Below are 12,062 nucleotides of genomic sequence, written 5' to 3' on the forward strand. Positions count from 1 at the left end.
CTGGACCTCAGTGTCCGGGCTGAACAATGGGGGTGGAGACGCTCCTTCAAGGTCTACTGGGCCAAGGCCGTTTAGGGCTTTAAAGGTCAGCACCAACACTTTGACTTGTGCTCGGAAACGTACTGGAAGCCAATGTAGATCCTTCAGGACCGGTGTTATATGGTGCCAGAGGTCACTTCCAGTCCCTGTGTAGCCTATCTTGATTTCAGCAAGGCCTTTGACAAGGTGCCCCATGATATTCTTGTAAAGAAGCTGGTAAAATGCGGGCTAGACAATGCTACCATTCAGTGGATTTGTAACTGGCTTACTGACCGAACCCAAAGGGTGCTCATCAGTCATATAGAGGAGGGAGAAAGATTGTTTTCTGCTGCTCCAGAGAAGCGGACACGGAGCAATGGATTCAAACTACAAGAAAGAAGATTCCACCTAAACATTAGGAAGAACTTCCGGACAGTAAGAGCTGTTCGGCAGTGGAATTTGCTACCAAGGAGTGTGGTGGAGTCTCCTCCTTTGGAGGTCTTTAAGCAGAGGCTTGACAGGCATATGTCAGGAATGCTTTGATGGTGTTTCCTGCTTGGCAGGGGATTGGACTGGATGGCCCTTGTGGTCTCTTCCAACTCTATGATTCTAATATGGTAGATTTCTGCAACATGTGGAGAAGTGAATTTAAGGCTGGGAACATGAGAAACTGAGAGAGCAAAAATCGAGAGATTCTTCCATCATTAGTCATGGGACTAAAAACACCTGGGGGGGGGCTTCTGGAAATGTAAATCCACCAGGGAGGAAAGGGCACCCCTTGCCTCCCCTCCAAGCCAGCCCCCCACTGGAGATTTGCAGCCGGGATTCAAGCCTTTAGCTTACAAAACAAGACAAACATGGATTAAGAGAGCTTTGAGCCTCTCACCTGCTGGCTGGGACCTTCTGCATGCTGAGCTTGGGCTCTGAGCCCTGGGCCCTTCTCCAGCCAGATAAGCGATAGATCAGATTAATCAAGCCATCCATTCCGGTCAAGCTGATTCTGATAAGTTGATTGACTCATCAAGTGTCGCAAAACACTCGTGGGAGTCCGATGCAAAAATACCTAAGAGGGTGAAACTCGATTGTACCTGGAAAGAGCTCCGACCCCATGACTCAGATGCCGGGATCGTGCCTATGCCCCAAGGTTTTCCCCTCTCTTTCCTGAGATTTAGACATGTTCCTTGTAACTGTTCCAGCTCAGCTATTGCCTGTGCCTTGCCCAGTATCTTATCTTGTTGCCATAAGCTTTGAAAAGTCCCACTCCTTTATCAACACACCTGATTTTGCCTTGCCTCCCTCCCAATCGCTGCTTGCTGGTTTTCCTATCAAGACAGCGTTTCCTCTTCCACCGGTGCAACGATGCCACGCATTTCTGAACGCCCGTTGCCCAGTGCTCTGTCTACTTTTCCAGCTCGAGGGCCACAGACCCTTCCGGGGGACCTTCCGAGGGCCACACAAAAGAGGTGGGTGGCGTCAGGGACAAAGGTGGATGGAGTAACCAAGAATGTAAATTGGATAGCAGGCTAGTTTCTACTCAAGAACCTGCTTCCTGCCCTCTATTCAGGCAAGCAAGGGTCATTATCAGAGCTCAAGGAACCATTCCAGCCAGGAAAATCCACTTGGAGAGGATGGGAAGCAAGGATGGTGAGGGGTGTGGCCCGGGGAGAGGGTTGCGGCCTGGAGAACAGTGGTGTAGCGGTCCAGAGGTGTGGGGGCTCAAAGTCCCATTATCATTTTTGTATCAGCGTCTCTGCCTCCAGCATCCAAGAGCATGAAAGGGGAGCCTTTTGGCCACTGTCTCCCTACCCTTTCTGCTGACGATCAGCGTGATTAGAGGCAAGTCAGGAAGTTCTTCCTAATGTTTAGGTGGAATCTTCTTTTTTGTAGTTTGAATCCATTGCTCCGTGTCCACTTCTCTGGAGCAGCAGAAAACAACCTTTCTCCCTCCTCTCCATATCACCAGTATCATATCATCGTCGCCATATCATCAGTACAGTCACTTGCCCTAAAGGAAGAGGGGGCCGGCAATCTATCTCACCTCTGTGGGTCTCCAACAAGGGCAGGGTCCTGTAATGTACTTCGGCGGCAAAAGATAGAGGAACTTATCTCTTGGTCAGCTCCTGGTCTCTCCCCTGTAATAGGAAGCGTGTAACCTCTATCTCCGGTTTCCATTTTGGGATACATAGTTGATCCAGGTATTGCTGGCGGATATCATCATACATTTTGCATTTAAGGACCATGTGAGCTAGAGTTTCCACTAGGTGGGCATCACATGGGCAGATCCTATCTCCTTCTACCGTCCCCGCGAACCTACCCCAGAGGAAGTTAGAGGAATTAGCGTTAAGCCAGCGAGAAAGCCCTTATTTCTTGCAGGTTAAACAGAAATTGTAGATAATTGGGATTAGATTCCTGTGCCCAAGCGAGTTGAAAATAAAGAGGGGAACATGTTTTTCTCGCAGCTAAAATCAGTTCCTGATGCTCTATGTCCCATGACCTGGTTTTTAACATGGCTTTGGCAATTGTGAAAGCCATGGTACTTAGGAGATCCTCTGAGAGCTCAAGTTGTTGTATCTTTGTGCAAAACTTGAAAGGAGTCTGACAGAACACTTTAAAACACAAAATGCTTCAAGTTTCAAGAGAATGGCATGCAAGTTCTGCTATGGACCATGAAGTTTCACAGAAGGCACAAATCACTCCGAAAGATGTTGAAACGCTCCAAGTCATTTGACCATGTTCTTCTTGAGGATTAGGTTGATACTGGCTGCAGCAAAATTCCTCTCGGAGGCAGTAAGAATCAGAAATCAATATGTACAGGCTAAAGTAGGGCGGCCATACATCCAGATTTTTCCGGACATCACTGGGATTTTAAGGGCAGAATTGACATCCGGGGGGGGGGGGATTTCCAAAAGGCGGCGCCTTGTCTTGGATCTTAGGCAGAAAAATCATGGGTTTTTTTGCATTTTTTGGGGGGAAAGCTCAACAATTTTGGGTTTTGTCTAAAAAAAAACAACTTTTGGGGGTGTCCTGGTTTTTACTTTTTGAAATGGGGCAACCCTAGGCTTATGCTCAGCTAGTAAGGCCCCTCTTGCACCTTAATAACTGTTGATATATACTATTGAATGAATGAATGAATGAATGAATGAATGAATTGCTGTACTGTGTATTTTGGGTATAAAGGTAAAGGTAAAGGGACCCCTGACCATTAGGTCCAGTCGTGACCGATTCTGGGGTTGCGCGCTCATCTCGCATTATTGGCCGAGGGAGCCAGCGTATAGCTTCCAGGTCATGTGGCCAGCATGACAAAGCCGCTTCTGGCAAACCAGAGCAGCACATGGAAACACCGTTAACCTTCCCGCTGTAGCGGTACCTATTTATCTACTTGCACTTTGACATGCTTTCGAACTGCTAGGTTGGCAGGAGCTGGGACCAAGCAACGGGAGCTCACCCCGTCGTGGGGATTCGAACCACCGACCTTCTGATCAGCAAGCCCTAGGCTCAGTGGTTTAACCCACAGTGCCACCTGGGTCCCATTTTGGGTATATGGACCGCAATAAAGCTCTCTCTCTCTCTCTCTCTCTCTCTCTCTCTCTCTCTCTCTCTCTCTCTCTCTCTGTGTGTGTGTGTGTGTGTGTGTGTGTGTGTGTGTGAGAGAGAGAGAGAGAGAGAGAGAGAGAGAGAGAGAGAGAGAGAGAGAGAGAGATCTAGCTGAAAGGCAAGACATGAAGATGTGCATGAGTCAAGTACCCATAATTATTATTATTGCATAACTGTATAATTATAACAGCACTGTATAATCTTAGAAGTGGCATAATCTTAGAAGGGACCCATCACTTCTGAATTTAGTACCACACTACTTGGGTTTCATGACGCAGAGGCAAGGGAAAGGTGAGTGCAGTCGGGCGTGTACTCTGGACTTTAAGGAGGCTGGTTTCAAAAAGCTTGAGGAGCTCATGGTCAGAAACACCCAAAAAGAAGGGGGGGTCCAAGATGGATGAGCGTTTCTTGAAGGTGGACTATTGAAGGCCCAAATGCAGACAATACCAGCAAGAAAGAAAAGCAGGAGGCATCTAAGGAAACTGGTGTGGCTGCATAAGGAGCTTGCAGATGAGCTGAGAGTTAAGAAGGGCATGTATAAGAAATGGAAGGAAAGGGGAAATCACAAAGGAGGAGTAGACACAAGTAGCCAGCAGTCGCAGGGAGAAGGTCAGGAGGGGTAAAGCTCTGAATGAGCTCAGACTTGCAAGAGAGGTTAGACGTACAGTGGTACCTCGGTTTAAGTACACAATTGGTTCCGGAAGTCTGTACTTAACCTGAAGCGTACTTAACCTGAAGTGAACTTTCCCATTGAAAGTAATGGAAAGTGGACTAATCCGTTCCAGATGGGTCCGTGGAGTACTCAACCTGAAGCGTACTTAACCCGAAGTATGAGTGTAATTGGTTCTGGAAGTCCATACTTAACCTGAAGCGTACTTAACCTGAAGCGAACTTTCCCACTGAAAGTAACGGAAAGTGGAGTAATCCGTTCCAGACGGGTCTGCGGAGTACTTAAACTGAAAGCACTCAAACCGAAGCGTACTTAAACCGAGGTATGACTGTAATAATAAAAGTTTAAGGTTTCTTCGGCTGTGTTTGAAGCAAGAGGAAGAACAAGCAAGTGGCAGGTCCTGTGCATGGAGAAGATGGATAAATGCTACTGAGTGACAGAGGACACCCACTTTGCCTTTGTCTTCACCCCAAAGCAGTGCTCAACCTGGTGATACCAGAATAAATGATGCAAGGAGGGAGGTGCAGCCCAAGATAAGGAAAAATGGTGTGTGTGGGGGGGGGGGAAGGACACCTAGCTGCTTTAAATGAATTTAGATCTCCAGGGCCTGACGAGCTGCATCCAAGCTAAAAGAGCTTGTAGATGTAATCTCAGACCTTCTGTCCCTAATCTTTGAGAATTCTTGGAGAACAGGTGAGGTGCCTGCAGACTAAAAGTGATCAAATGTTGTTTTCAAAAGGGGGGGGGGGAGAAGACCCAGGTAACCGTTGACCAGTCAACTTGACGCTGATGCCAGGAAAAATCCTAAAACAGATAATTAAACAGAGGTTGGAAGGCCACCTGTCAGGGATGCTTTACTTGAGATTCCTGCATTGCAGGGGGTTGGGCTAGAGGACTCTTGGGATCTCGTCCAACTCTACAATTTTATGATACTGAGCTTGAGGTTCCCCACTCAGTGCCTTTCTCTCATTTTCTCTTTCTTCTAGGATTCAACACACTGGGAATGAATAGCCTCACTTCTCATCTGCTGAAGCACATTTCCTCTCATCTAAACTCTCTTAGCAGAAATGCTTTCAGTCTCAGTTTAGGCTTGGCACACCTGATCTCAACGGACACGGTGTCTGTCTTTACTTCTGAGCATTTTATGATTACCTAGATGTTCTCACCAATGCGTACTCTCTTAACAGGATCTGCGACGCAGCTTGCCGTTCCCCGATAAGCTTTTCCCAGCAAGGCATCTGATGGTCAGATAAAACTGTTCAAAGGAGCTGGCAAGTGGTTAGGCTTCCAGAAATGGAAAGTGCTCTTCTGGACCATATACAGTGGTACCTCGGTTTATGAACACAATTGGTTCCAGAAGTCTGTTCATAAACTGAAGCATTCATAAACTGAAACGAACTTTCCCATTGCAAGTAATGGAAAGTGGATTAATCTGTTCCAGACGGTCCACGGAGTACTTAAACTGAAGTGTTCATAAACTGAAGCGAACTTTCCCATTGAAAGTAACGGAAAGTGGATTAATCCGTTCCAGACGGGTCCGTGGAGTACTCAACCTGAAGCGTACTTAACCCGAAGCATGGGTGTAATTGGTTCCAGAAGTCTGTTCATAAACTGAAGCATTCATAAACTGAAGTGAACTTTCCCATTGAAAGTAATGGAAAGTGAATTAATCTGTTCCAGATGGGTCTGCGGCGTTCGTAAACCGAAAATTCATAAATCGAGGTGTTCATAAACCGAGGTTCCACTGTATACCAGTTACATACAGGCCGTGCTATGGGAAATAATTCCCATGTGCTTTGTTTCATTGGAGCCACATTGCTGCGGCAGACCCTCTTTTTCTCTAAGCCCTGGGAGGCAACCCTCCTTCTGCACGCAGAGAAGTCAAATTCTGTGGCCTGCGGCAGTAACAGAAAGTGCGAACTGCAACACAAAGCTGCAGTGAATCCTCCCCTTCTCCTTTTTGCCCTTTGTTTCATTACCAACTCCACGGTTTGGGTTTTGTTTCCCAGCAGCTCAGTGTTCGCACCACCAGCGGCCGGCACTCGCTTTCTGAGTTGGCTATTAGAGGGACTGGCATCCTGATTTAGATATTAGGTTTTCATTGCATAACTTGTCACGCAGGAGAACTATGTGGGGCATTCAGGCTTCACCACCCGGCCAATGAACACCATGTTCCTAACCCCTCCCCCTTGCTCCTGATTTTCCTTCTCCAAACAAAGCTCACAGATTTACAAACCTATCTGGACATCCTTACGGACCAGGAACTTGCTACTAAAAAACAATCAGAAGCCGATATGCTTAGGCTGCTAAAAAAGTGAAAAACCCCTTTTCTGCCTTTGATAAGTGGCTGAGCACACAGGTCATGCCGTCAGGCCACCTGCTGCCCTAGAAAGTGTTGCTTTTTCAGCAGGACTAAGCTCAGGTGGCACTGTGGGTTATAAACCACAGAGCCTAGGGCTTGCTGATCAGAAGGTCGGTGGTTCGAATCCCTGTGACGGGGTGAGCTCCCGTTGCTCGTTCCCAGCTCCTGCCAACCTAGCAGTTCGAAAGCACGTCAAAGTGCAAGTAGATAAATAGGGACCGCTACAGCAGGAAGGTAAACGGCGTTCGCCAGAAGCAGCTTTGTCATGCTGGCCACATGACCTGGAAGCTGTACGCCGGCTACCTCGGCCAATAATGCGAGATGAGCACACAACCCCAGAGTCGGTCACGACTGGACCTAATGGTCAGGGGTCCCTTTACTGTAAGAATAATACAAAATAAAAAAATCCTTCCAGTAGCACCTTAGAGCCCAACTAAGTTTGTCATTGGTATGAGCTTTCGTGTGCATGCACACTTCTTCAGATACCAGGTGTGCATGCACGCGAAAGCTCATACCAATGGCAAACTTAGTTGGTCTCTAAGGTGCTACTGGAAGGAATCTTTTTATTTTGTTTTGACTACGGCAGACCAACATGGCTACCTACCTGTAACTAAGAATACTACAAACATTCTCCCACCCAGACAGACACATCACTGGTACCAAATCATATGGCAAACAGCCTTGCTAAATAAGCTAACCAACAGACTGAAACTGATAGGAGTCTTGGTAGACCACAAACTTGACATGAGTCAGCAATGTGATGCAGCAGCTAAAAAAGCCAATGCAATTCTGGGCTGCATCAATAGGAGTATAGATCTAGGGAAGTAATAGTACCACTGTATTCTGCTCTGGTCAGACCTCACCTGGAGTACTGTGTCCAGTTCTGGGCACCACAGTTCAAGAAGGATACTGACAAGCTGGAACGTGTCCAGAAGAGGGCAACCAAAATGGTCAAATGCCTGGAAATGGTGCCTTATGAGGAACGGCTTAGGGAGCTGGGTATGTTTAGCCTGGAGAAGAGAAGGTTAAGGGGTGATACGATAGCCATGTTCAAATATATAAAAGGATGCCATATAGAGGAGCGTGAAAGGTTGTTTTCTGCTGCTCCAGAGAAGTGGACACGGAGCAATGGATTCAAACTACAAGAAAGAAGATTCCACCTAAACATTAGGAAGAACTTCCTGACAGTAAGAGCTGTTCGACAGTGGAATTTGCTGCCGAGAAGTGTGGTGGAGTCTCCTTCTTTGGAGGTCTTTAAGCAGAGGCTTGACAGGCATATGTCAAGAATGCTTTGGTGGTGTTTCCTGCTTGGCAGGGGGTTGGACTGGATGGCCCTTGTGGTCTCTTCCAACTCTATGATTCTATGATTCTCTCATTCTATGATACAGGGACATATAAAAGAAGATTCCTTTACCCCGGTGTGGCTCCTTTTTATTGCATTCGTAGCCCGACAGGACAACAACAGGGACCCACCGAAAACATACAAATCAATAGGGCTAACTTGACCCAACAATCTCTCCCCCCCTCACACACACAAACAACTCTCACTGCAGTCAAATGAAGACAAACAACAGTGCCCTTGCCCCCCCCCAAACCTCTTTCACTGCCAAGGAAAAATAAGAATGCATGAATACATAGGTGCCGGCTCCCTGGGGCCCTGGGTGCCCAAGCACCCACAAAATTCCCCATGAAGGAGCCGGGCACCCACAAATTGCGACACCAGGGCCATGCACGCTGCCTGGCACCCACAGCCCCGGGCACCCACAGTTGCGAGGCCAACTGGCACTCCTGCATGAATAGAAAGAGGAAATAAATTAAAAACAGACATATCACGACATTTGTCAGCAGGGTTGATATGACAGTTTTGAATGGCTCAAAGCTTTCCAAGAACCTGCACTTCTGAGCATAAATGGACCTGGTTTCTCTTTCTTTTCCCTTGCTTCTGTCTGGCTTCTTAGATCTGTCTTTGATTTATAGGGTCCTAAGTTCTAAAGAACAGAAAGTGATGCTTGAGTGGTAGAATTAGACCCCCCCCCATTTCCACTAAGCATAAAGTCCCCCCCCCCCAACCTTTTTTTAGTGGCGGTTAATAATTGCTTTTCTGGATCCAATGCAGCAGGCCGATTTCCAAACACAGCCAGCCAGATAGGAAGCCAGCAAACGGGATGTCAAGGCAACATTACCTTCCCTGTGGCTTGCCCTCAACACCTGGTGTTCAGAGGTAGACTGCCTCTGGGTGCAGAGGCTCCATTCTCAGATGTCTTTGTTAATAGCTGCTCATTGGTCCAAAGCCCATGGAAGCACCTGCAGTCCATTGAGAACAAAAGAAAAAGGGCCCTGCTGGGTAGAAACAAGGGCTCCATCACACAACCTGTTTCTTGCGCATTCACCCTTCACAAAACTTATACATGGAAGTGAGACTCTAGAGCACTGAATCCAACTTGTTTGCAGGGAACGAGCATCATCCCGTGAAATATCCATTCATATTACACTTTTCCTTGTCACTATCCTAACAGCAAGAAGCTCAATTCCGTTCATAACGCCGATTTGTTGCACTAGGAAAATGGAACATGTAAAAATCCATGTTAATGGCACCAACCTAAATTTCCGGGGTGTGCTTAAGACAGTCTTGTACACCTTCTTCTGCCAACTCCTGCACCCCAGCTGGGCCCAAATGCATTGCTCTGCTTTCCTTTGACGCTGCTTGCCATCCGTGAGGCCGAGAGGGGGGGCCTTGTCCTTGGGGCACCCTAGAAGCTCCAGACACACTGCCCAGGCTTGCGCCCCAGGGAGGTCACTTCAGTGCTGCTAACATAGCCGTTTGGCTTCACCCATGAAGGCGCACTCCATTGTCTCTCGAGACAGCTGGATGTCCACCACAAGGTCTATAAATGGCTACTGGTCGAGTGGAAACAGAAAGGATTACCAACTAAGGAGGAATAGCTTATGAAACGGATGGAATATGCTGAAATGGCAAAATTAACTGCCAAATTAAGAGGGCATAATGACAAAGTGTTTAATGAAGAATGCAGATGGATTACCTATCCAATTATCACCAACATATGAAGTCGCAGGCAGGATTTGAAATATAAGCAGTTGATTACTGAAAGATTTAACATTAGTGGGGTTTAGATAATAAAAATGCATGCTGTTGTCGAAACCACTGAGCCTCTTGGGCTTGCTGATCAGAAGGTCGGCGGTTCGAATCCCCACCACGGAGCGAGCTCCTGTTTATCTATCCCAGCTCCTGCCAACCTAGCAGTTTGAAAGCACGCCAGTGCAAGTAGATAAATAGGTACTGCTGCAGCGGGAAGGTAAATGGTGTTTCCATGCGCTTTGGCACTTGTCACAGAGCCTCATCGAGCCAGAAGCGGAGATGAGTGCCGCACCCCAAAGTCAAACTCGACTGTGCTTAACCGTCCAGGGGTCCTTTACCTTTTATGTAAAAGGTATACCTTTCACCTTTTATGTAAAACGTATAAAACAGCTGATAAAAAGGAGCAAAAATATCAGGAAAGGTGGGTGGGAAGTCAAGAAAATTGTATGCTTAAAAAAAATTGTACTGTATATGAGAAATGCTTTGAAATATTGGTGGAGACTTAACAAAAACGCTATGAGAAAAATATATAAATTGCTACTAGTCCTCATGAGGGCTACCTTGAGGATCCTGGGTGGCCTACTTCTGAATCCCAGCCCAAGAGAGGGTTGTTGCACTCACACCCTACTTTGGGTCTTTCCATTGGGGTGTCTGGTTGGCCACTGGGAGCGCAGAATGGATGGTCCGCTGCAGGCCTGTTCTGGCTGGGTTCCCCTGATGTTCTTATAAGGCCATGAAGACAACAGACTCCCCTCATTGTCTTGCACATCAGAGGCTGGTTTTGCCAGGTGCTAGTAATCTTCAGGCCATTTATATTATTAATTGCTAGTCTGGTGATCTTTTATTATGAACAAATTGGCTTGTGCTTTTCTAGAAACCATCCTGGAGTAGTTTTCTCTTCAAGGACAACACACACACACACACACACACACACACACACACATGATGAGGCCCTAAGCTACTGAAGGTAATGGGGCCCTTTATATGTCCAGCTGTACTTTGTCAACAACAAATTGTCACTGTTTTTTTGTGTTGAATATATGCTATATGGTAATTTATGGACCTAATAGGTATCTAAAGCTATCACATAACTACATATGTATTTTATCAAAGTAATTGTTGAACTGAAATACAATTAAGAAGTATATTAATAGTGAAATACAATTAAGTTCTAACTTAAAATGATTTTTTATTCATAACAAACTTAATAATGCAAACACATTGGCATTTGGCAATAACAAAAGTTATTAGAAAAACAATTTACAAAGACTCATAATTTTTGGGGGGCCCCCAAGAGAGTGGGGCCCTAAGCTATAGCTTGTTTAGCTTATACGTAAATCCGGCACTGCACACGTGTATTTTAAATGAACAGTTGAAAGGACCTCTATGCATGTGCAAAGTACATTTCCTCTTGCTCCTTGAAAGCGGCAGAGAAGTCCTTCCCTAACCAGGAGAACCTCCAGATTAAAACAGAAAGCTGCCTTCCGCACAAGACCCTCCTTTTATAGAAATTAAAAAGAATCTCTTTCCATAACATTTTTTAAATATTAGATTGAATTAAATTTATTTATTGAACATTCATCCTGATTTGCTTACGTGGAGGTCAGATGGTGCTTGCTCTTTTTTGGGCATTCATAGAATCATAAGTTGGAAGGGACCCTGAGGATCATCTCAGTCCAGCCCAAATATGCAACTGGGGACCAAACCTGCAACCTAGACATTACCTGCACTGCCTTCTAACCAACTGAGCTATCATGCACCTTGGCCACCATTCAGTTATCCTGCACTTTTCAGTGCATTTCTCTGACACTTCCCCGGCGCAAGCTTCCCTGAGAGGAGCGGCTGCGGCTCTCTGAATGCAAGGAACGCACTCTGCACCTGCTCAGAGCCCCTCTCAACCTGTTCTTATGCTGCACAACCCCAGAAAGATGCGCACCGGCGCCTGGCGGCGCTGAAAACACCCTCTATTTACAGTGGTACCTCTGTTTATGAACACAATTGGTTCCAGAAGTCTGTTCATAAACTGAAGCGTTCATAAACTGAAGCGAACTTTCCCATTGAAAGTAATGGAAAGTGGATTAATCCGTTCCAGACGGGTCCGCGGAGTACTTAAACTGAAGCGTTCATAAACTGAAGCATGGGTGTAATTGGTTCCGGAAGTCTGTTCATAAACTGAAGCGTTCATAAACTGAAGCAAACTTTCCCATTGAAAGTAATGGAAAATGAATTAATCCGTTCCAGATGGGTCCGCAGCGTTCATAAACCGAAAATTCATAAACCGAGGTGTTCATAAACCGAGGTTCCACTGTATATCCCGGGGG

The sequence above is a fragment of the Zootoca vivipara genome, chromosome 14, assembly GCF_963506605.1.
Source record: "Zootoca vivipara chromosome 14, rZooViv1.1, whole genome shotgun sequence".
Classification (NCBI taxonomy): domain Eukaryota; kingdom Metazoa; phylum Chordata; class Lepidosauria; order Squamata; family Lacertidae; genus Zootoca; species Zootoca vivipara.